Source organism: Strix aluco, chromosome 8, assembly GCF_031877795.1.
Source record: "Strix aluco isolate bStrAlu1 chromosome 8, bStrAlu1.hap1, whole genome shotgun sequence".
NCBI classification, from domain to species: Eukaryota; Metazoa; Chordata; class Aves; order Strigiformes; family Strigidae; genus Strix; species Strix aluco.
Window position 1 is genome coordinate 1,111,221 of NC_133938.1, and position 23,685 is coordinate 1,134,905.

Here is a 23,685-nt window from a genome sequence, read left to right on the forward strand (position 1 = left end):
CTTCCTAAGGATTGGATTAAGGATCTGACAGCTCCGTTTGTCTCCTTGAACATGGATGAGGAGCCTGGCCATGCTCCTGATGACAGCAGCACCAGGCTCCGCTGGCAGGGGCTGGGTCGAGGGGTGTTTTTTCAAGGCTGCATTTTGGCGTGTTGTGGATGCAGAGCTCAAACAGGTGCGTGGGTTAGGCTTTGAGGTGTAGGTAACAGGTCCCATGCCCTTTGCCACCCCCTGTCCCCAGCTCCTCAAGGCCTCTGCTGCCCCTTCTTACCCACCCCCGGCACCCTCTGACTTCCCCATCCCACGGGAGCCTGGTTCTGGCTACATCAGCACTTTCCATCAGTACCTAATACCAGGGAATCGGTGACACAAAAACTTCCTTACATTAGTTACTTGATGTTTTAATTTTTATTTTAATCTGTCCCATGCTGGGCATGTTTGGGGCTCCTCCCAGGATGGACGCTGTACATGTGAGACACGGCCCTTGCTCCTGTCCTGCCCTCTCTGCATCATCTCATTTCTGTACATAATCTGCGCTTGACACCGTGTGCATGTAAATAATTCAGTTATCTATGTAAATGCAATTTATAGATTCAGTCAGAAACTGCAACTTATATTTTTTATTTAAACATGGATAATCTTTCCAAAGTAATACTCAAGGCCCTTTTTCTGTTTAATAAACCTCCTTAATGTCCCCTAAATATTAATGTATTGATTTAGTCTTTGCAATGTTTGCAAAGTCTAATTTATTTCCTCAATCAGGCCAAGAGGGACTTGCATTTGGAGCTAACAAGATAAATCTTACCCAAATTTATTTAAAGTGGGACAAAATAAATATGCAAAAGACTTCTAAAATCATATAACAACCACTTTCCAGCTAAAACTGACAATCCATTACTCTTTTAAATTGCTAGCACTCGAGTAGGATGTCAGTTTTCGTTATAAAATTAACTCGCTGGTGCCAGCCACTGTTATCATCTTGTCCCTGCTCAGCTCAAGAAGAAAAAGACTTAGAAAAATTGTTGCGGAGGTAGAGGCAGCTGCGTGATATTTGCTTGACGATAGAGGCCCCCCAGTCAAACCAACCACCCGCTCCAGCAAACAGCACACTTGGACTTGCCGTTACCAAGGGCTGCATCCACAATCATTAATGCATCATTAATGACCAATGAGAATGTTTTCTCCAGGATTTGTATTTTTTATACCTTCATTAAATTCCTCCCACATTTGTACCTCTCACAGCACTCAAATGAGCTGCAGGGGCTCTCTCTCTCTAAAATATGTATGAATGGCTTTTCCCCTTCTTTAAAAGACTTAAATCATGGAAAATGTTTGCATTAGCAGGTGATCTCATTTACAAGGATGTAAATCAGGAATATTTTATCTGAAGTAGAACAGGGCCGTACTAGTCTGAAACTCATAATTCTGCAGTGTTGGGTGTGCTTTACAGTCATGGCTGCAACTGAATTTCCATTATAAGCCTGAAATTTCCATCTTCTCAAATCTGCAGGGAAAGAATAATCTACACAAAATAATCATTTGCTCTCTGGTCCGAAGTGTATTAGTTCTGTTACATTTGAATTAAGTTGAATGAGTTGTTTTGTGACCTGTGAGAGTCTTGCAAAAGGTGTGTTTGGCAGAGTCCAAAGGATCTTTCAGCAACTTCCTGCAATATACGACAACGCCGGAAGCAGAAGTAAGGAGGAAAAAATAAGGGGCAAAGCAAAAGAACCCAACAATTTAGGTTAAAGAACTCAATAATCTCACGCAAAGGGCAAAAATGTAGATTAGTAAATTCTGAGTTTTGCGTTTGTTAGGTTGGCTACTTTCTTCATCCCCTCCCCTGCCAAGCTGGAGAGGTGCATAAGCTTCCTGCTGGGCACAGCATCTCCCGTGCTTTCTGAAACAATGGTCTGGTAAACGCCCACTCTACGAACAAGAGAGCTCCCTCAAAACAAAAACAACCAGCTGAAGATGCTGTGCGAAAGCCACGTTGTAAAAAGGATTATGAAACTTTTAGAAAGAAAAATCTTGAAAATTATTTTCGAAAGAAAGCCAATTCAGAATGAGAATTTATCAGAGAGTGAGCTGGTGGCTGTTTCTGCTCTGCACGGTGGGCCTCTTCTGGTTCTTACTGTCATTAAGGCAAATAAAGGTCAAATCTATTACTCAGCATTAGAATGATCTAAAGTGAATGATGTGAACAAAAACTGTGGGGCCAGTTTTTATTTTTTTTTATTTTTATTCCTTTTAAATTAAAGTGCAGATAACCTCCGTAGTCTTCCACATCTCAAAGAAAAGACTTTTGATAAGGAATTTACAATCGGAAGTGTTTGACTTGAAAATGTGAAAATAATTTCATGGTTAGTGCCCCTCAGGATTGTGGGCAGCCTTATCAAGAGTTTCTGGAACTCTGACAGCAACCCCCCTGCCTAAAGCCTTAGCTGACTCCATGACATCGTGTGTGTGGGCATGTTGATGGAGCTATGGGAGTCCATTAGCAAAAAGTCACCCATAGCAGAACGGGATGTGTGATTGCATTGTATAATGCAAGGAATTTTCAAGGCTGCCAAAACTACTTCTTTTCAAAGATTTTGTATTTATTGAATAAAAGTCCCACACAACATCCTTGTCTCTAAATTGGAGAGACATGGATCTGATGGATGGACCGCTCAATGGACAAGGAATTGGCTGGACGGTCACACTCAAAGACTTGCAGTCAATGGCTCGATGTCCAAGTGGAGAGCGGTAGATTTAGATTAGATGTAAGGAAGAAATTGTTCCCTGTGAGGGCGGTGAGGCCCTGGCACAGGTTGCCCAGAGAAGCTGTGGCTGCCCCCTCCCTGGAAGGGTTCAAGGCCAGGTTGGACGGGGCTTTGGGCAACCTGGGCTAGTGGAAGGTGTCCCTGCCCGGGCCAGGGGGTGGCACTGGATGATCTTTGAGGTCCCTTCCAACCCAAACCAGTCTATGGTGATGATGAATATGTCTGGTTTAGGATTTCATATCTGTTGAATATGCTGCTCTTGCTGAACTCAATGGCAAAAATTGTGATAGTTTCACTCAAGAAAGAGTCAACACAGTGCAAGATTTGCTTGGAAGACTAAAATTGAAATGCTGTGTTTTCTATTGTACTACCTCAGAAATAAAATTGTCCTCTGAAAGTCGAGTGTGGCAATGCAGAGATTTTAATTACAATTACTTTATCTAAATGCAATTTCCTTTGAATAGATGCTTCAGAATGTTATTTTGTAACTGTAAGGAACTGCAGGAGTATTACTTTAAAGACATAAAATTTGGCTTATGACACTTTTAAGGGTTTGGTTACATATAAGTACACATTCTTCTGACTGCCCTTACTACAGGCTCCATTATTCCCTCTCTGAATGCCTCTTCACTGTCCTGTTGATTCAATTAAAGGCAATTGGGCTGGCCTGGAAAAACTGAGATAGTAATTATTTTGTTATTCATTGCCATCATTTCCACATTGCAAGTGTTTTTGGAACTGTGTTCCCCGAGTAACCAGTATAATATTTTATTGATCTTTCTGCTGCCTGTCACGGTGATCAGTGTGATTACTGTGATTTATCTGGGTGGTTTTTTTTTTTTTCTCATTGGATTTCCTGTTATTTCAGCTTCTGTAGTGTTAGACTGTCAGTTGTCAGGAGAAAAAAAGTTGTCCTGTGTTTAAAAGCTTAGATTTTGCTTGGGGTGATGTTAACAAAGACAGTTAAATAGCCTTGGAGTGCATTGGAGACCAACCTCTGCAACTCTTACTCAGTGTCATCTTTTTAATCACCTAGATTTGAAAGAGGATGTAAAAAAATCCCACCTGATGCAGGGTAGAACATGCTGGTTTTATCTTGCAAAAAGGGTTTTAATCTACATATTTGGTGAAGTCTTGTTAAGGAGGTGCAAATACACTGACTATCCTCAAATGAATCCCCAATGTTTTTGAAAATCCTTATCTTCTGTTTCTCTAAGATTGAGGAGAAAATACCATAAAAGTATTTTAGGGTCACAACTTTGGCATGGTAAGATTTTTAGTAAATTCTTTCTCACATGATTCTAATTAAGGCAATTAAAACATGCCATAGTAGGAATTCTGTTCATTGTGATCAATAGAAAAATAGATCCATACACAAAAACCTTTCCTATAAAAACAAAATGGAAAGAAACCGAGGACTGAAGTTCTCCAGTGGCACGGCTGTGTCCTTTCACTGCGTGACCAAACGCAGCACATCAGCTGTGCCTGCGCGAAACACTGAGGTCAGCATCTTGGTTTTAGCCTGATTAAAACTAATAACATCTGACACACTAAATATCCTAGTTGAAATACTATAATCTGATAAAAACCTTTTGTCAAGTCCAGTTAATGTTTAAAAAGGGAGACAAATGGAAACTGCACTGAATTCACAGGTTTCCCAAAGAGCGAAACCTCCCCTGCAGCATCCCTTGTCTGCTGGTGCCACCAAAGATGCGGCGTTATAACTATGGCTGTATGTGGTTCTGGAATCAACCTCTTATTTAAAGTAATAAATATCTTATTCAAGGCTCCGGGGTGCCAATGATAAATAATTTTACTGTATAGACAGTTAAATGGCACCTCAGAAGCTTTACAATTTGTTCCGTGGGAATCCCGACGCCTGAGCAGCCGTCCTTCCACCTCCGCATCGTTAGCAAAAAGCCGTCAGCCCTTTCCTCTGCGGTGCAGGAGCTGGGCCGTGTGCCCCACGCTCACCCTCCTGCTGCTCACTCAGCTGACACGTATTTTCACTTTGATTTGGTGTTGGATGCTGATACTGAGCATGGGAATATCCCTGCTTGCTTGCATGGGGAGGTGACGATCCATGGAAATTTGTGGTGTTGGCGGTCTCAGCTCTGGCATCAGAGAGGTGACTTTATAGAGGCGAGGGGAACGAGCCGTTAGAAATATTTATTGGTGTTAAGATTCTTTTTTATAGAAACATATATTTTTTATAGAAATATATAATGGAACAACAAGGTTCTTGGGGAATCTGGGCCATCGGACCAGCAAGTGCCGTGTGAGCTCCTTGACAAAGCTGAAGTTGAAATGTGTCTTGGGCAAGCGCTGTCATTGCAGCCACGTGCTCACCTGTGAATATTTGTTTTCTGCAGTTATTTATCAGAGAAAAGGAGCGGTGCTTTGAACATAAGCATCTAGTAATTAAAAATTACTTTTTAGGGCAACTCTTTTAAACATCAGAATAATTTCTCAGGGAAAAAAAGGGAAGACATAGCTTTCATGAACTTCTTAAAACTAGAGAGAAGAGCATCAGGGAAACTTCAGGACAGAACCAATTCTGTGTGTTTTCTGTGATATGACCTTGCTTGGTTAGCAGGGAAGACTTTGAGAATTACACATTCCTTTGCCACAATAATGACATTCCAAATTACTTTTAAACTGCTTATCTGGCTATACTGCAGGTTAAGTAACTGTAATTACTGGAAATATTATTCCAAGTAGCAGTACAGGCAGTTATAAATATATGATTATAATAAAAATAACTCTGTAAAAGCAATAAATATAACACTTTATCTTTTGGAATTATTAAAAAATAAGTGCAAGTTTTTACAAGCACATTATTTTATTGAAATGGGAGGTGGAATTAGAATGATCTCCTGCCACCTGGGAGTGAGCTCGCCTGGCTTCTGTCCTGGTTTTGCTTCTGCATCTTAGTCCAGTTCCTGTGATCGGGTTTCCTGGAGGTGTGGGGATCGTATTCTCCCTCTGTAAAGGGCAATGCCAGCCAGCCTGAATTCACTGATCTTGACAAAATACTTTAAAAATGCTCAAGCTGGAGATGTTTTATGTTACTACAACATGATACATTCTGAGAAGAAATAGAAAATGGAGATAGAGTTAATTATAAATCACAGCAAAATGAGACTTTCCAAGAAACTTTGCAATAACCAACATGCATTTCTCAGCCATTTTGTTGCTCAGAAGTTTTTAACAACTTGGGAAATAGCTTCTGCGCGCTGGCGGCGGCTGTTGCTGTGTGCCAGATGTCTCTGTGCTGCTCCCCTGCATCTCCCATCCCCTCTTCCCTTCCACCCCCAGTTTTTGCTTCCCATTTTTAACTGCAGACCTAGAGAGGTGGGTTGGAAATGGGGTAAATATAAAGAAGCTGGCAGTAGTTTCTCTTATGGAAGCACTGCTAGAACAGTGCAGTGTGACAGCAATAATATGGAATTTTTTGCTACTCCATCATCAGAGAGTGGTTTGCTACTGGCTGTAGGTTCCTGTACTCTCAGCTCCTGGTGCTCCATGCTGGACATTGACCTTTCTGAATTTTCTTGCAATTCATTCTAAATTTAGTCTCTTGCACTGTAGTGATCAGAAATATTGGAAACTCATTCATACAGGGAATAGTTCTTTTATATTAGCTATTGACTAAAACCAACCCATCAACAATAAGTAAATAACGATTGTCTTTTTATAACTGAATTCTTCTTAAACTTATATTAAATTTGCATAACTATTGCTAAATAGAAAAAAGTATTACCTTCCATTTTATATTGGGGATCCTGACAGACTTCAGAGGATAAAATCAGACTTATTTCATGGTCTGAAATTGCCCTCCTGATGTTCAGCAATAAGAAAACCCAGCCAGTAAGGCATTAATGGAGAAAAATAAAACTGGTGGATGGATTCACCCACATTTATTTTTAAGTGAAACGTCCACAATCATATAGCAGATAACTGTCGGGAACGGAAGAGACTTTGGAGTTCTTGTCTGTTTATACTACCAGTAACGTATATACTAGGGTGCACCAGCACATGCACGTGGACGTGTAGATGCAGTTTCCTTGTTGTATATATTCACATTATGAGTCAAACTCTGGTGTAATTCAGTGTGAATATGCTGAAGGTGGAGATTGAATATGGAGAGCTGTTTTGCAGATTTGCCTTTTCTCATAGATGACAGCGTTCTGTGATTGCAAAGAAGCACTTTGTTAGCAGTATAGATCTGTAACTGAACAACTATTTCTAACCGATAAGAAAAAGAATTGGATCTGCTCACCACTGTCCTTGTATTTTTTGAAGGTAATTCTGCACATATGCTGGATTTTATCTAACAGGTAAAAACTCTGCGCCACAAATCCAACCAGTTGTAAATGTCAATATTGCATACTTAAAAAACCTAAAAACATTGAAATTAGCCTCTAGAATTTTGAAACCTCATTAAGCATTAGTCTTATTGGAATAATGAGATAGTAGCATCTGTAAAAGTGTGAAATGTCGCGTGGGCTCTTCAGAAACCTGTTGACAAACCTTCCTTTCTATGAAATTTAAGCAGTCGAGCTGTCATCTTTGAGTAACAGTGCTGTAATTAGTCTCTAATATTTTATTCTTCCATGTACAGTCTTTGCCGATGTACTTTGCTTCTCTTTCTGTGCACTCCTACAGAAGTGGAATTACGGATGGCAGCGTATTATATGGTACTAAAGCAAGGAAAAGCAAGGGCTGCATATGACAGAGAAATGGGACTGGGCCATCCGCTTGCATTTGAGGGAAAAGTGTCCCTCACTCCTGTGACGATCTAAACCATTTCTGAGGATTCCTCCCTCCTGACTACACATAGCACAGACTATCTCAAATCCACCTCACTGCAGCTCGTCCAGGGGATGCAGTATGTGTTGCATACACTCCTCGGTGCCTGGTACCACCAACGCTACGGGGAAAGCCACACACAGCGCCCTGAGTCCTGGGCGAGTTGGGGCAGGTCCTACACAATACACGGAGACACTCTGGGGAGTGTGGTTTGGAGGGATCACAAGTGTAAGCCAGGCTTAAAGGGTCTGTCACCCAAAAATGCAAATTCAAAACAGTGTGTAATTTATCCTGCAGCTGTCTGGATTTTTTGGGGGCCTTGTCATTCGCAAAGCTCTTACTGTTAATGAGTTAGATTTGCATTAGCAGTGTTCTGTTTTCAACTGGACTGTTATTGAAAAATACCATTGTCAGCCTTTTCATGCTTACTTGTTTCAGTTGCCCCAAGCCAATTTCACAGTTTGAAAAATATTTATTTATCCCCTCCCACCTCTCCTCCCCATCCCAGTGTTGAGAGCTTGATGCTCACTGGGTGAGAAAGCCCAGCCCAGCTCCTCCTGCCATGCCACGGAGGAGCCGGGTGCTGCCTTCCTCCCTCCCCATCATCACCGTTTGCTGGTGGCAGAACGAGCAGACCGGGCTGCTGGGTGTGGGTTTGCAGTGTTGTTGGTGAGGAATATCCAAGGCCAACGGTTGTGCCAGAGGGTGTAAATCCTCTGAGAGGCTGTTTGTCTCTAAAGTATAAATAAGATACTGCTTTTCTGTATGGTGTGAACCCAAACATCGGGTCTTATTTTGCTGTCATGCCTGTGTTCTAACTTAGTCTCACTCCAGAAAAGGGTGAGAAGAAAGCAGAAACCCAACCAAGACTCACACCTTGCTGTCCGTCTCTTTCTGCTCCTGCTGGAAGTTTTTAAAGCCTGTGTTATTAGTGTTGATTACACAAAAAGCAGCCCGCTTTCAGCTCACTTACAGTGTTTTCTGGCTGGGGTGAGGACTGATTGGCCCAATAAATGAAAACAAGACCAGCAAGACAGAAAATGTAAGATTATTTGGCTTCTTTATGATTCATCACTGGGAAAAGATGTTTATTTTCATAGATGAGAGAAGGTGTTGGGAGAAGTCAGTCAGAAAATGTCAGTTCTCATCAGTGGAGGCTAAATCAAGTCCACAGTTTACCAAATGACATTGTGCAAAATAGGGTGGTTAAACGTAAGTTTGAAGTATCAAAAAGAGGAATATCTCTATCCAATAAGGGAAATAGTATTAGGCAATATTTTATGTTGCTTTTTAACACCTAAAGGAAAGATTTGTGTTTGCATGATGGGTGCCCGTTGCTGGTCCACTGATTCTGTATTTTTGGCACAATCATTCAGCATGAATATCCCCAGAAGGAATGTCCCATTCAAGCACCCCATTCTGCCAGCATTTTTTTATCCCACAGAATAGAAGGAAAGGGGGATAAATCTACTCTAGACTGATTCACAACTTTATTGGTCTTGGATTTTTATTTTGTTGCTCATGTTTAAAAAAAGAGAGATCCTGAGCGCTGGTGCAGTCAGTAAGATGTGCAGAGTCCTGGCGGAAGCCAAGCTGGGGTGTGTTAAACCAGTTCTCAGAAGAATTGAGAGTTAATACACAAACAAAGCGGTTCTGTTCCATGTTAAATTTCATGATAAGTATTTGGTGACAGCTAATGTAAAAGATTTTTTTATACTTTTAGCAGGCAGCTGATGGACATTTTTAAATAAAATAAGAAGCATTTTAAGTTCAGAAGCAAGATAGAGGGGACATATTCTTGGTTACTGTCTAAGGGTGCGTTTTCATTTACAATATGACCTTTGTCACTGAGAATGTCCCGGGATGAAGCATAAAGAACAGGTGATTGAAAAGCCAAACACAAAAGCAAATGAAGTAAGATTCAATGAGGAGGAAAATGTATGGAACGTTCCCCATATGTCTTTTTATCAGTAAGAAATGGCTAAGTATAATAATGAACTATAAAATGGCATTAATGCAGAGCATGTCCTTTTTTTTTTGGTTTTGTTTTAAATGCTTTGCTATTCATTTTTCTGTGTCAGTCTCTTCCCACACTTTTTTTTTTCTTTGAAGAAGCATCAGTTGTAGGAGTGAAACTAGGCCAAGCACAAGTAGAAATGAAGTTGGAGTTATAAGCAGAGAGTAGTAAACTTTGGAGGACTTTGATAGAATATTTGCAATAAAACGAGCTGTACGCTTCATGCTACATTTCCATATTTAATGCTGGAGAAGCTGATAGCGTAGAGAACTTGTTTTGTCTTTTATTTCCTTATATGATGCATAATACTTGTATCTGCATTGCATGCTGCTGCTTTGCTTCTAGTCGTGGTCTGCTCTGAAGAAATTAGGAAATAAACTTGTATACCTGCTTTTAAATTAATGACATCCTTGAGAGATGGCATTATTATCCAGAACAGTGTGAAGGACTGTGATTTATATCCTTTATAGCTAGCTCTGCTTTAGCAAAATCTGATGCATGACCTCTTCACATGCTAGACTATTTCATAAAGCTGACTAAATTATACATAGGCAGAAATATTCTACCTCCAGTGACCAGTGCATTAATAAAAATCCATAAACAGGAAGGGGTAGAAAGATCTCATTAGGAAAACCAGATGAAATAGTGAAACACATGAACTTGAAGTACTTTAACAACTGGAGACTTCATCAGAGAAACTGAATATTCAGTCTAAGAAGAGGAGTTCCCTTTCCCTCAGCAGCAGCCATAGGTTTTACTGGAAAACATGCAGCAGTTTTCTGGAAATATATAGGCTCTTAATCCAGTCTATTTTATTGTTTATCAACTAAGTGAGTATACACGAACACAAAAAATATTAAAAGAAGATGGGACCTTTTTTCCATTTGTACCAGAGGCACCATCTCTAGGTATTTATGGAAGAATGTATTTGCAAGAGAATCAGTCTTCAAATAAATACCCATATTCACTGTACTCTTCCTTGTAAGGGGTAATTGCCATTCATAGTGAGGCCCATTAGGGTTTTAAAAAATAATTGCCCACGCTACTGAACAAGTCACAAAGAGGACAGTCCATTGCTAAGGAATTTACTGTGTCTGGGTACGGTTTCACACTGCTGAAACTGAGTTGGCTTCTACTGAACTATGGCAAACTTTATCTGCATAGCAGAGGTGATTTAATTAAATGAAAAATAAGAATTGTACATTATCTCTTTAAATCCCACCTCCAGCATATGAAGATGCGAATCTCCCCTTTGAGTTTATTAGATGGTACATCTTGTCTCATTTTTATGAGCTGTGAACTTGCAGAAGAAAAATATTTTGTACGATGAGCTGTGTTGGATTCACGATTATGGGAGAATTACCAAGAATAAACAAGCATGGGGATGGATTTATTAAAGCAGTTCCTTCTCATATACTGTCTTCTTCTTTTAAATCCTCTACAGCTTAATTTTGATTTTATAGCATAAGAGAGGGTAAGAGAGGATGATGACAATATCTGAAATCCACCAGCTGGAAAGAGCAAAATCAAATGCATATCTTTAAAAAGAGCTCATAGTACTAATTTAGGAAAATTTCTGGAGACGACTGAAAACAACTGAAAAGTAAAGTCACAGATTCATACTGTAATATTGAGTTGTAAGAAATTTGAAAGAAAGCTTTAAAGAATCTGGATTAAATGTTTCCTGCCTGGAAAATCTCCATTTGAAAAAGTTCATCTTTGATTGTACAGCTTTCATAAAGATGTAAAGAAAACTTTTTCAGTTGTTCATCAAAAGAGTCTAGGACAGCAAATGCAGAGGTTACCTAACCTGAGACATCTGGCAAGGATGCAGGGGTGTGTTCTCTGCAGGGGAAGTAAAGATGCTGCTGTTCCCCATTTTAGCATTTGAAATACCTTCATACCGAGGTTTAATTTAGGAGGCTTTAGTTTTCTAAATTGGGACTTCAGAAGAGGAAGCTTCTGCTCCTCTCCTCTCCAGCTGGCAGCAGTAGGAGGATTTCACCACCTCCCCCCGGAGCACGGCAACCGGGGCAGACTGTGGCCCCGAGCACCCCCCTCCTCTCCCGGCTGCCCACTCCCACCTCCCCTGCCTCCTGCCCCATCTCGGCTGCTGGGATGTCTTCATCTTCATGGCCCTGAGTAGGTGCTATTCTAGAGTAGCTCATATGAATATATCTGAGCAGCAAGGAATTATCTCAGGGAAGTGTCTCATAGTTTGGGCGTGTCTCAGTGTTTAGGTAGCACAGGAGCCATTAGATGTAGAATAACAGCCAGAATGTCCAGTTTCTGGTGGCTGACCTGGTGTAATCAAGTAGTTGCAAATTTGATCTGGAAATTACCTGCATGTGGTATATGAAGCAATAATTAAAATAGCATTAACAAGCTGTAAAAAACACTTCAGTGGTGACTGAAAGTGTGATTTAATTTAAAATCCCGTAACAGAAAGAACAAAGGAAAAACATTTTAATATGTAACTACATATTAACATCTGTTAATACTTCCATTTCGTTATATCCCAGCCAGTAGGTGCAAGCAACCAGAACCTACAAAGTGGGTCTTGTGGGTCAGAGGTCACTGGTCTTCAATAAGCAGATCATCAGTGGTTTATTAATATCACAAGACTAGATTCAATTAGCCCTTGTTTTGTAAGTAAAACTGAAAAAATAAATCACCCAAGTATTGTCCATTTTGATGGCGTGGCTTTAAGCAACTCAGGGAGCTTCCCTGGGACTATGCTCCTCTCTTCACTTTCAGAAAAACAGTTTATGGTAGAGGATAATCTGAATTCTTCTTCTCTTTTTATTGATAATTACAGTGATGATTCAGATTTTCAGGATATATCAACTAAGAAAATATTTTTGAGTTTCCTACCAGAGAGGTGGTTATGTCAAAGGCCAGGATGTCCGAGTCTTCACCTGGTGCAAGGTATTGGGTGCAGTCTGCAAAGACATAAACCAGCTCACCCGAGGAACTGAGGGAATGAGTTTCCGAACAGCTCAATGAGCCCCAAACATCACCATACTTGAACGCAGCTGCACACTCACAGGATAAACTAAATTAGAATACTGTTTGTAGCAAACAGTAAATCGAAGCCCTCTTTGAGGCAATTAGCAAAATCAGAGCATCCTTTGAAGCAAACAGGCATGAAAATGCCATTCTTGCACTGATTTTTCAAATGCTTAATTTTACAAGTTTCTCAAGTGCCTTAGAGTTTGTTCAAAGGGCAGCAGAACTGAACAGCCAACACAACAATGAGTTCCGTGATTGGTGGTGGGTTGGGGTTTTGTATGAACTATTCATCCAGCTATACAAGCATATTTTCAGTATCAGCAGTGGTGAATGAGAATTATTAAAATAATCCCCACTTACGGGTGAATTATAACTGCAGCCAGGCACCCTTTTGGATTTCCACTTTGCATCCAGTGAGGAGTGATGATGAGAAGTGGAAATCACGATGGGGAGCGGGGAGGAACTGCCAACTGGGAATAAAGGGGGGAAAGGCAGAAGGATAAAACCATGGGCTTCAGCCAGATCCGAAGAAGTATTTACGTTGTTGTTATTCTGTGATACTTCCATTTTAAATATCCAGCAAAACACCTGGTTACAAAGTGGAAATTCAGATACTGTCTTTTTTCCTTAAGTCATAGTTCACATGTTCATCCCTCAATGCTTTAGTAGAACTTTTTAAAATTTTAAACAGTTTGTCTTCACATTCAAGTTTTCATCAGACAATGCTCGGTGTTTGAATATATCTAAGGATTTTATCTTCCTGTGTCCCGTGTGACTAAGAGATATGTTGTTTCCTTTAAAGAATAAGTCACGTAACACTAACTGTTCATTTATAGGAACAGACTTTTCAGAGAAATGTTCTGAAGAGCTTCCTTAAAGGAACCATATAATGAAAACTGTATGACTTAAATTACTGGGGCTGTAGTTCTTACATATTATAATTTATGAAGCAGTAACAAGGATAATAAATGGTACAAGATCTTTTGCATCATACAAGAAAACTCTATATCAAAATGAAAACTATATAGCACTGATTCTTAATACAATCCTACAATATGACTCTAACTTCTATTACACCTACTTATCACAGATCTTTTATCCTAGCTATTCAGATAAAAGCTTAGGATTTTTAGCAAACAATAGCCTAGCCCCATGGGTAAATTTTGAAAACTGTGCTCAAGGAGATGCACAAACAAAATCTGTTAATTTATTACATTTTTTGGCATTCTTTTTTAGCATGTGATGTTTGGAAAATTTATTCCTTTGGGTTAATATCATTTAAAAGGAAAAAATGAAACAAAAATCTCACAAGAGAGATGTGAACTTGAATTTGAGTGCCCAGATTTGAATGGATAAAAAGGCACTTTAGGAGCTGGATGAAACTGGCTCATTCATAAGCCTCTGATTTTCAAACCTGCCTCAAGACCAACAGGGATGAAGACATTACAGTGAGACAAAAATAGTTAAATTTTTGCTTACATGTAAGGCTTTACAATACTAAGGGCTAAAGTATAGAATTGTGAGGTAGTTATTATATTGTCCCCAGCAGATTACTCATTTTGTTGTCTTTAGGATTCAGAAATGTTCTTATTTTATTTAGACTGAAATTTTAATCATCCCCACTTTGCATTTAAAATATGATATTATTTCCCCTTTTTATCATCTGTAAGAGAAAACTGGAAAATTTCCTTAATAGTTGGCAGATTTGCTTTGTTATGTAAAATAGATCCTTGGCAAAAAAATTATAATTAACACAACAGTTCCATTATACAATAAAAGGGTTGTTTTATTAAAAAAATCTTTTTGTTTGAAATACTTCAAAGTAAAAACACTGTTTTATTTTCGTAGCGAATTGAATGTAGTTAGCACGCCAAAGTATTTTGCCCATAAATATTCCAGAATCTCTCTACGTGATAACAGCAGTCGCTAGGTGTAGTGTGCCTCTCCGTGTGTTTACAGGTAATGCCTCAGGTTTTGCAGTTTAAAAGTATTTGCCATAAGTCTCTTCCTATATCTCTTTTCAGATTATAACCTCTCTTTAAATGCAACCATTTTCTGCAGAGACTTCTATATCACTAAAATGTAAACATTGCATTAAATAATAGGGCTCTAATTGCTTCTGCCTTTTGGACTTCTCTGACGACTTTCAGAATGCTGATAAGAAGGTGTCCGACTGAATCGGTCTATTCCAGTGAGATATATTTTAAATATAAGACCAATGTAGTATTGTCCTAAACAGCTTATTCTCTTTATTGTGAAAAACATTAATAGACTTGAGCAATAGGATCAGTATGTAAATATGATAATTAATATTTAATATAGTAATATTGGTATTATTACACTCTGATTAATATGGGCATTCAATGCAAGTGTCGTGGTTTAACCCCGGCCGGTGGCTCAGCCCCATGCGGCTGCTCACTCACTCCCGCCATGGGGTGGGGGGGAGAATTGGAAGAGTAAAAGTGAGAAAACTCATGGGTTGAGATAAAAACAGTTGAACGGGGAAAGCAAAAGCCGCGCACAAGCAAAGCGGAACAAGGGATTCCTTCCCCACTCCCCATGGCAGGCGGGTGCTCAGCCATCCCCAGGACAGCCGGGCTCTGTCCCACGGAACGGTGACTTGGGAATGTCACCATCACTCCAAACATCCCCCCTTCCTCCTTCTTCCCCCTAGTTTATACACTGAGCATGACATCGTAAGCTATGGAATATCTGGGGTCTGTTGGGGTCGGCTGTCCTGGCCGTGTCCCCTCCCAGCTCCTTGTGCCCCCCCAGCCACTTGCTGGCAGGGTGGGGTGAGGAGCAGAACAGCCCTTGGCTCTGTTTAAGCAGGGCTCAGTGAGAACAAAACAGCCCTGAATTATCAACACCATCTGCAGCACAAACCCAAAACACAGTGCCATAGTAGCTACTGCAAAGAAAATTAACCCTACCCCAGCCAAAACCAGCACATTCTCCGCCCCTTCTTCCATACCATTTACGTCACGCTCAGGTCCCACACTATCCCGTACATCCTCATTACCCACCACCCCCCTTCCTTCCCATCCTTTGATACAATACACAGGTATCATTCCCTTAGTCTGTGGACCACCTCTGTGAAATGTCCACAAATGCCCACAAAATGTCCATTGAGTTCATTCAGTCCATGGCTTTGGGCTCCACCTCTTACAGTGGTCACCCAGGATGGGGGAGGTGGCGTGTTGTGTGGAGTTACTGGACGCCAAAGCCAGCTCAGGTCGGGTCACTGCTGCGCTTGCTCTGCTCCTTGTGAGGCTTTTCCTCCATTCGTTTGGGTGCTTCCCACTATAGTAATTCCTGCAACAAGCATCTCAACTCCCGGATTACAACAGTTTAAAGGTATCTCCATTACAGTCTCCACCCCTGGACCTTCAGGCTGGGTTATGGGGTTTAACATTGCCATGAGCTCCTCCTCGCTCCCAGCCTGGCTAGCCACAAGCATTCCTGCTGTAGTAATTCCCATAACCTGCAACTCAAATCAAAACCAGCCCAGCAGGTCAGCTGCAGAATGCCTACAATTCGAGGTTTACAGTAATTTCTCTCTATCATACATACAGTCTTTAAGTGCTACTGTAGTTTACTTCCTGACACCGCATTTAACTCAAGCTTTGTAACGCGCTGATTTTCTTCTAATTCGCTGTGGACTGTACAATTTGCTTAGACAAATACACTCTTTTCCCACTGTGACTCAAAAACCAGGAATATTAGAGACTGCAAATTTCAGTTATTTCTAATATCAAACTTTCCCAGTTTATAGAATTGTGGTTTAAAATAAAAATGATTATACGTGGTATATATCTTATATCTAACAAGTTTTCCTACCAAAACGAGCTTTGTTGATTAAATGATTTTAAAAGATTGAATGTCTTTCTCTGGTAAGCTACAGGGAATATTTTAATAATTTTGGTGAAAAAAATACAGGTGTGTCTTTTAGGCCAAATTAGGGAGATGGAAAGATAAGAACTAAGTTTGGGGTTCACACAGATATGATGAAGCCAGAAAGGATTCACTCGTGGACATTTGGTCTTTTTAGTCCAAAGTAATGCAGTTTTAAAGCAGTTCCTGAAATCCTGATCTCATTCAGGTCAGCACCAAAATTTAAAAGCCATCATCTGAACAGGGTCTTACTCATCATTTACTTATGATGCGATATAGCCCGAGGGGTGTATCAGGGATAAGAGACCCCTAAATGCTACACATGAGCAGAAAATTAGAATAACTCTTTAGAAATCAGTGTCTTGTGCCTTCAGCTTTTCAGCTCTCCTTTTCTCAACAGCCTTCTTTTGAGCTAGACAGGATTCTGTAACCTAGAAAAGAAACACAGGGGTTTTGGTTTAGATTGAACAAAACATTCATCTTTCCCCAAGGAAATTTTATTGGTTTTCATTTCAGTCCTCAAAACCAAAACTTTCCTTTCTCAGTTCTATGTGAACTGAATTTTTATTTTTATTTTTTTTTCAAACTTAGAAATTCAGCTACTCATAAAAAAAATTCCATTATTCACCCAGACTTACAGTATGAGTTTCCAGATCTATAATGCAATGTTCAGGTAGGTGAGATAACATGTCATCACAGTGTAAATTCTCAGCCTGTTTTATGTTCTGACATTGCATATTTTAAATAAAAATTTACGAAAAACTTAAATTGAGGCAGTAAAATGCATCCAGTATAACATTGTGGTTAAATTTTCAGCAGGGTTCCTTGACTACGTCTGAAGTATTTGAATGCACACTGAGTTTGTGAGCTCAAAATAAATAACCACCACGTAAACACGGGTTTTGCGTCTCTGCATTCACCCATGCATGCACCCATTTTATGAGTATAATTAGATACAGCGGGGATGTAAGTCTGATTCCAGCAAGCAGATGCAAAAATATTTAATTTTATAATAGAATTTCTGTGATAATTTTTCCAAGGCATTTCCACGTGTGCAGATTTGAAAGGACTCTGGTTTATGCTTCGCAGTTGTGGTTTGACCTGTTTGTCAGAGGATTTGTCCCATTTCTGATCATCTCTCCAAAACGCATCTGTTCAGTTCCTCTCATCTGACTTTCCCTTTTTAATTTCCATTTCTAACAGCGACTGAGGCGCTCTGGGAAGTGTGTGCCCGTCAGATTGCTGCACTTCACTGGTGTTTGAAAGCTCTTGGAGCAACCTCCAGAAACACGCTGCCTGTCCTGTTTTATGGCTTAATTCTCCATACTTCTTTAAATCCCGCTCCAGCCATAGTGCATGAGCTATGGTGAATTATTTCCTTCATAACTCTACTTAGAACAGATACACAGAGCCTGTTATCAACAAGAAGTAATTTCTTGTTCAAAGTTTCCATTAATTTATGTAAACAAGCAGTTTTCTGCTACCTTTCTGTATGGAGATATTCCTCCCTCATTACAAAAGGCCGGATTTTCTTTCCCAGGCACGGGGCGCTTGGAAGAAGCTCTTCACAGCCCAGCGACAGCTCAGCAAGCAGAATTTGCATTTTACATTAAAAAGGCATAATGTGAGAGGAAGCTATCTCCCTTCCTGGGGTGATATATGAGAAAGCCGTATGAAGTGACGTGGGGAACAACTTAACCACAGGGAAAATGATCAACTTTCCTTCTTAAGACGGGTCAGGTGCTGTTTGGTTTGCGATTCAAGTGTTTCCCTCTTCTTTGGTAGTTCAGTATGATGGAAAACTATATCCAACATGCATTCCTGGCATCCATGAGATATTGTGGAAATAATTGTTGCATGGTTTTAACTTCTTTCTAAGCACATTTTGATTGACTTTATTATTTAGGGGGATTTTATTTTTTTTTTTTTTTTTTACAATGTCATAGTAACATTAGAAAAGGTAAATAATTAAACAGTGTGCCATTCTCCATGTTATGGATTAGTTCATGTATTCCCTCAAGAATTTTTTTTTACCAATAATCAGTTCTGGTCCTTTTAAAGTCAACTTTTCTGCCTTTCCACTCTTCATCATTGATGTCAGAACCCAATCGCTTCGTTATTACTTTATATCTCATTCTTTATTTGTCTGAGCTAAGCTTTCCCTGGGCCATCTTCTCTGGCACACGTTGGTTTCCGACCCTGTATCTCTGAGCGCTGATCTCATCAGTAACATGGCGATATTTACTCCTCTAAAGCTTCTTCTGGCCATAACTAGAAACTTTTTTCATTTTGCCAAGTGCCAATTTGGAAACACCACTCATAATCCCTTGTACTTCTGTGGCTAGAAGAATAATCTATTGATCTGGTCTGTGAGTCTTCTCCCTCTGCAAACGTGGCTCCCCCATGTTGTTAGGTGTGAGCCCAGCAGCCTCCCCACCACAATGCTGGTTTTCAGCCCCACTTTCTGCATTTACGACTGGACACCAGAGCCAGCAGTGTCAGCACTTGACCACCGCATTGCACACTCAAAACTCAAATATTCTTTTATTCCCGGGTCCTCACAGGAAGCTACTCGGAGTCCTAGTGAGGTCAACTGATTTCTTCATGTGCTTCATTTGGCACAGACTCGTTGTGCCAGGGCAAGGAGCCAGGGAGCTCAAAGCTGTGGTTAACCTGTTATCATTTACTTTAGCCATCATCCCATACTGTTTCTTAAATGAGTTTTTTAAAAATTAATTCTGTCACAAATAAAAAGTTCCCTAATTCACAAGTTTATACTATTATAATCATAGCTGCTCCTGAACTGCACTTGTGTGGATAAAAAGGCCTTGAACTGGTGAAGTGCTTTTAACTCTGTCAGTCTTCAGTATTTCCAGCATGGAGAAATTAATTAACGTGGAGTCCCAAAACTAATATTTTACAGGATGCCCTTAATAACCTCTGTTGCTGTGCAGTGGAAAGAATAAAAATAAAGTTGAGTAAATCCTCAAACCCCATGTTGCAAATACCTATTTCACCCTGACAGAAATACCCATTGATGATAATGTTTTGTCATGAGGCTTTCACATTGCAAAGGCACCTTTTAACAGCTGGAAAAATCTCACTGTGGCTTATAAATTGATTAAAATTGAAAATTATGATAGCAACCTCCCAACTCTGAACTGTGCAAGGCTTCCTCAGACACTAGCATCTCCACTGCTAATTTTTATTTTTATAGGAACCGGCATGTTGATGGGTAGGAGAAACAAGAGGTTCGCCCACTCCATGGTGTTTACCTTTTTACCTTTTTTTTGAAAAAAAGGTGAACGGCAGAGACATGGGTAAACTGGATATCACAGGTGGCTACAAGGATTTCATTCTGTATGTGCCCACCATTTCCCTTGAAAATACCATTGAACAAGACATTTTCCAGACAGTACTTTCAAGGCTGTAGAACATCAGAAAATATCCTCTGACTGCACACTGCCATGTGTGTGCATCCACATCAACTTCTCCAGCTCCGGTATTGCTCCCAACACGTGCTTCCTTCTGGCTCTTCTACATGCCAGCTGCCCTGGGTGACCCTGCTGTGAACAGGGGTTGGACTGGACCATCTCCAGAGGTCCAGCCCTTCTGAGCTCCTCTGATCCTCTTAAGCTTTCTGCCTCCTCCCCTATGGGTACTTCGCTGACTCCTGCCAGCTCCCTTCCCTCCCCTTGGGTACCACAGGCTCCGAGCAGCACCCAGGGCAAACTCAGGCTGATCTTGCCACAGAGTCTGGAGTGCGTGACCCAGGTTGCTGCTGGTCATCTCCTGAGAGTCCCAAGCAAGGTCTCCATATGGTTGAACATCAAGGACTTGCTCCAGTGCCAGTCCGAGCCCTGGCTCTGACACCGCGCACGTGTGTGGTGCGAACACGTGATGGGTGTTCGACACGGATGGGCACGCAGTGGAATTGAGGACAGCACAACCCCACTGCTGGAGATGTGCCAAGCTGTTAACGGCAAGGGTAATTTCAGATTGTTTCCCATTTCCCAAAACTTCTGGGTCAAGTTTCTGTATTTTTCAGCCTGGGCAAATCAGATACATGGTAGTGGAGAGCTGTGTCAGCACACCTCCCAAAACTGTTATGTGCCTTCCCTTCTACCCTTGACAAAAAGTTAGCTTCAAACAAACAAAAAACCCCACTTTCCCAGTTCTGAAATCCGTGCTAAGCCCTGAGCTGGGGTTCTTTCCAGGGAGGTGTGTGAGGCAGCAGATCGGTGTGCCCAGGTGGGTCCGGTCAGGCACCCCAAATATCTCTCGGGGTTTTTTCTGTGGCGCTCTCCTTACAGAAGCGTGCCAGTCTCCTGCTGGAAATACTGGCCAAGTAAGGCAGCGAGGGACATCTGTGGAGTTTAACCATTTCTACTGATGCTTCTGCCGTTCTGCCACTGTGCCTTCTCCCAAAGGGAAACCAGCCGTGCCTTCATCATTGGCAGTGCCAACAGAATATGCTTAGTCTTTTTTAACTTTGAAGTACTATTAATTAATCTAGACACTCATTCACGCTGAGAAATGGTTATTTATTTATGAATCTGGTAAGTCACATAGTTACCCAGCACGGACAAGCGACTGTGGTAATTTTAACCTAAGATGGAAAGTGGTGCTCTGTATTATCAAAGCAAAGTCATTAGCTGGATGTTGAAATCCTAATTAAACAGGATTTTGAGTACTCGGCTCCAGAAGTCCATTTAACTGGAGTAAGCTGCCTACTTTGAATGGCTGTGATCCTTGTGATACTTTTACACAGTAGTACAGAACTGATTTATTCGTTGTTATTGGAGTCTTTAATGATCAGTGTCATTTATAGGGGCAAGTGCATAGAATCCTCGTACATTTTTCATTTTCATTGATTTCTGTAAGCAGAGATATTCTGGGTGGTAATCATGCATTGTAATGTGTGTATGTCACACTAACAGTGGAAACAGAAATTCAATCTATTGCTGTGATTCCACAGCTGAAATGATGGTAAAATTTTCACTTGGACCTTTCTTAGTCAAATTAAATACCCTAATGGGGAACTGGTATTCATTCAGCACTCAGACACTTGCTGGCCCAGAGACTGTGCTTGAAGCAAAACTGTGGGACTTTAAAATGTTATAAATTCCGTAATTAGCACAATGCTCTGTTGAAAGTGGTGTTTCTGTTAATGAAAAGGCACGGGGTGATCCTGTCATCAGCTCGAGGTTATACTGGGCTGAGCATGTTGGTAAAGCTGAAAAACTCACTGCATTTTTATCTGAAGAGACCTTCTAGTTTATAGGTAATATAGCAAAGGGTAAGATGCTCAGTACGTGAACACTTCAGAGCCACAGATGTCATGTAGAGCAGTTGTGTAACTGTGTCAGAAATAAACCCGCCTCCTTCTGTTTAGTTGAACAAACACTGGTTTTGTGGGCTGAAACCTTTAAGATCATTTGGAGTTGGAATAGTTCTAGCAATGAGGTCAAAACACTTACTTGTTGATATCTTTTTCCAAAGCAGCATCAAAATAAGGTTAAAATTGTAAAGTTAGGAACCGGGAGCAAACTTGTTTTGTGTGTAAATGTCAAAACAGCGTCAAACCCAGGGCAGGATGGGTGCTGTGAGCAGGCGGCTGTGCTGGGGAGGGTGGCAGCCGGCACCACACGGCTGCTGGTCCTCCCCGGCCTCTCCCACAGCAGCTGCAAACTGAAATTCTGTCAGGAGATGCTGCGTGCACTGCCTCTGGTCGGGTATCCAAAACTGTTGGGCAGGTAACAGTTTGATTTTAATAGGTTGTTAACTGTCTGTAAAATGTGAATATTAATAATCCCATTAATCCCCATTAATACTAATGCTTCCTGTGTCACTGGAACATCATGAAGATTAAATCATACCGCTCGCAATACATTTACGAGCAATGGGGGCAGTTCTGCAGAAACTTGAGAGAAGAGATTAATAATGTGGAAAGCAATTCCAAGTTTAAATGTTAGATAAGCATTACTAATTTCTAGACTACGTAGTGAGAACAAAAATAAATACTGAATAAATAAATACCTACCAACTGGCTTAGTTCAGGGGGCAAGCCTTTATTCATTTGAATTGAGTCAATTCATTCAAAACTTGCTCAGTATATATTTGCATTCAGTATCACTAGAGAACCATTTTCCTGAGTAAAAATAGTATGTGATCAGATAACGAGAAGCATCCCTCGGCGTACAGAAACATGTAGATGAGTCAGGATGGTACTCGTGATCTAAGCTGTCCCAGAGCTGCAGGAAGAACTGTGTGTGAGCTGAGCACGATGCTTGGATGGGGCACGGGGCACCGCGGGGTTGCCTTCCCAGTGGGCCCCCCATCTCTGATCCTCCTATGGTGATGCATCCTCCTCCTCCTCCTCCATCCCTGGGGACTGGAGCCAAAAGCAAAGCAGATGTTCTCCCCCTGGTCCACGTGTGCAGGGACACGACCTCCCTCTGACCAACCTCCATCAGGGAGCTGCGGGGTTTTACTCATCAGGAGCAGGAGCCAAAGTAGGGAAAAATCAAATTAAATGCATCACACAGGCTGGTGTAGTCACAAACTGGTAGCATTTATCTTCAAACTTCTGCAAGCAGGCTCTGAATTCTGACAAATTGTTTGGGAAATCTGGAGGGAAGACATAATTCAGTATTTAGTTTTTAAAAAGCAATCAACAGAAGACCCCAGAAAATATAGAAAAGTGAGCTTAACTTTTGACCTGAAAAAGTCTGGAATTAACACGTTAAAAAAAGAGAATCTCATAAACAATCAAATGGCAATAGATGATAAACGAGCTGCATTAATTTTTAAAGCAGGCACTATGAAAGACCAGTCTAATTTCCTTTTCTGAGAAGGTAACTGACCTCCTGGGAAAGGTCAGGCAGTAGATGGGAATCACATCATGATGTTAGAGTGATGTTCACACCATCAGTCCTGGCTTTCTCTTCCCAAAAATTAAAGGCAGACAGCCCAGACCAAATTGCTGTAAGGTGGGAACACAGCTTGTTAAAAATAATGCTGAAGGAATGATTGTCAGTAATTTACTGTCTAGCAGAAAGGACATATTGAATGGGTCTGACGTGATTCCAGAAGGATTTAATATGGATTTCAATAGTTGAATTAGGTGATATACTAGAGAATACATCTATATAATTTGCAGGTGACATCAAAGTGCAAGTGCTT

General features: G+C 40.8%; 1 protein-coding gene across 1 annotated transcript in view; it reads left to right on the plus strand.

The window, feature by feature from the left end:
* The window catches only part of NEGR1 (neuronal growth regulator 1), a 290,159-nt gene that overhangs the window by 138,753 nt on the left and 127,721 nt on the right, over nt 1-23,685 (plus strand). The gene's annotated exons all lie outside the window — the stretch shown is intronic.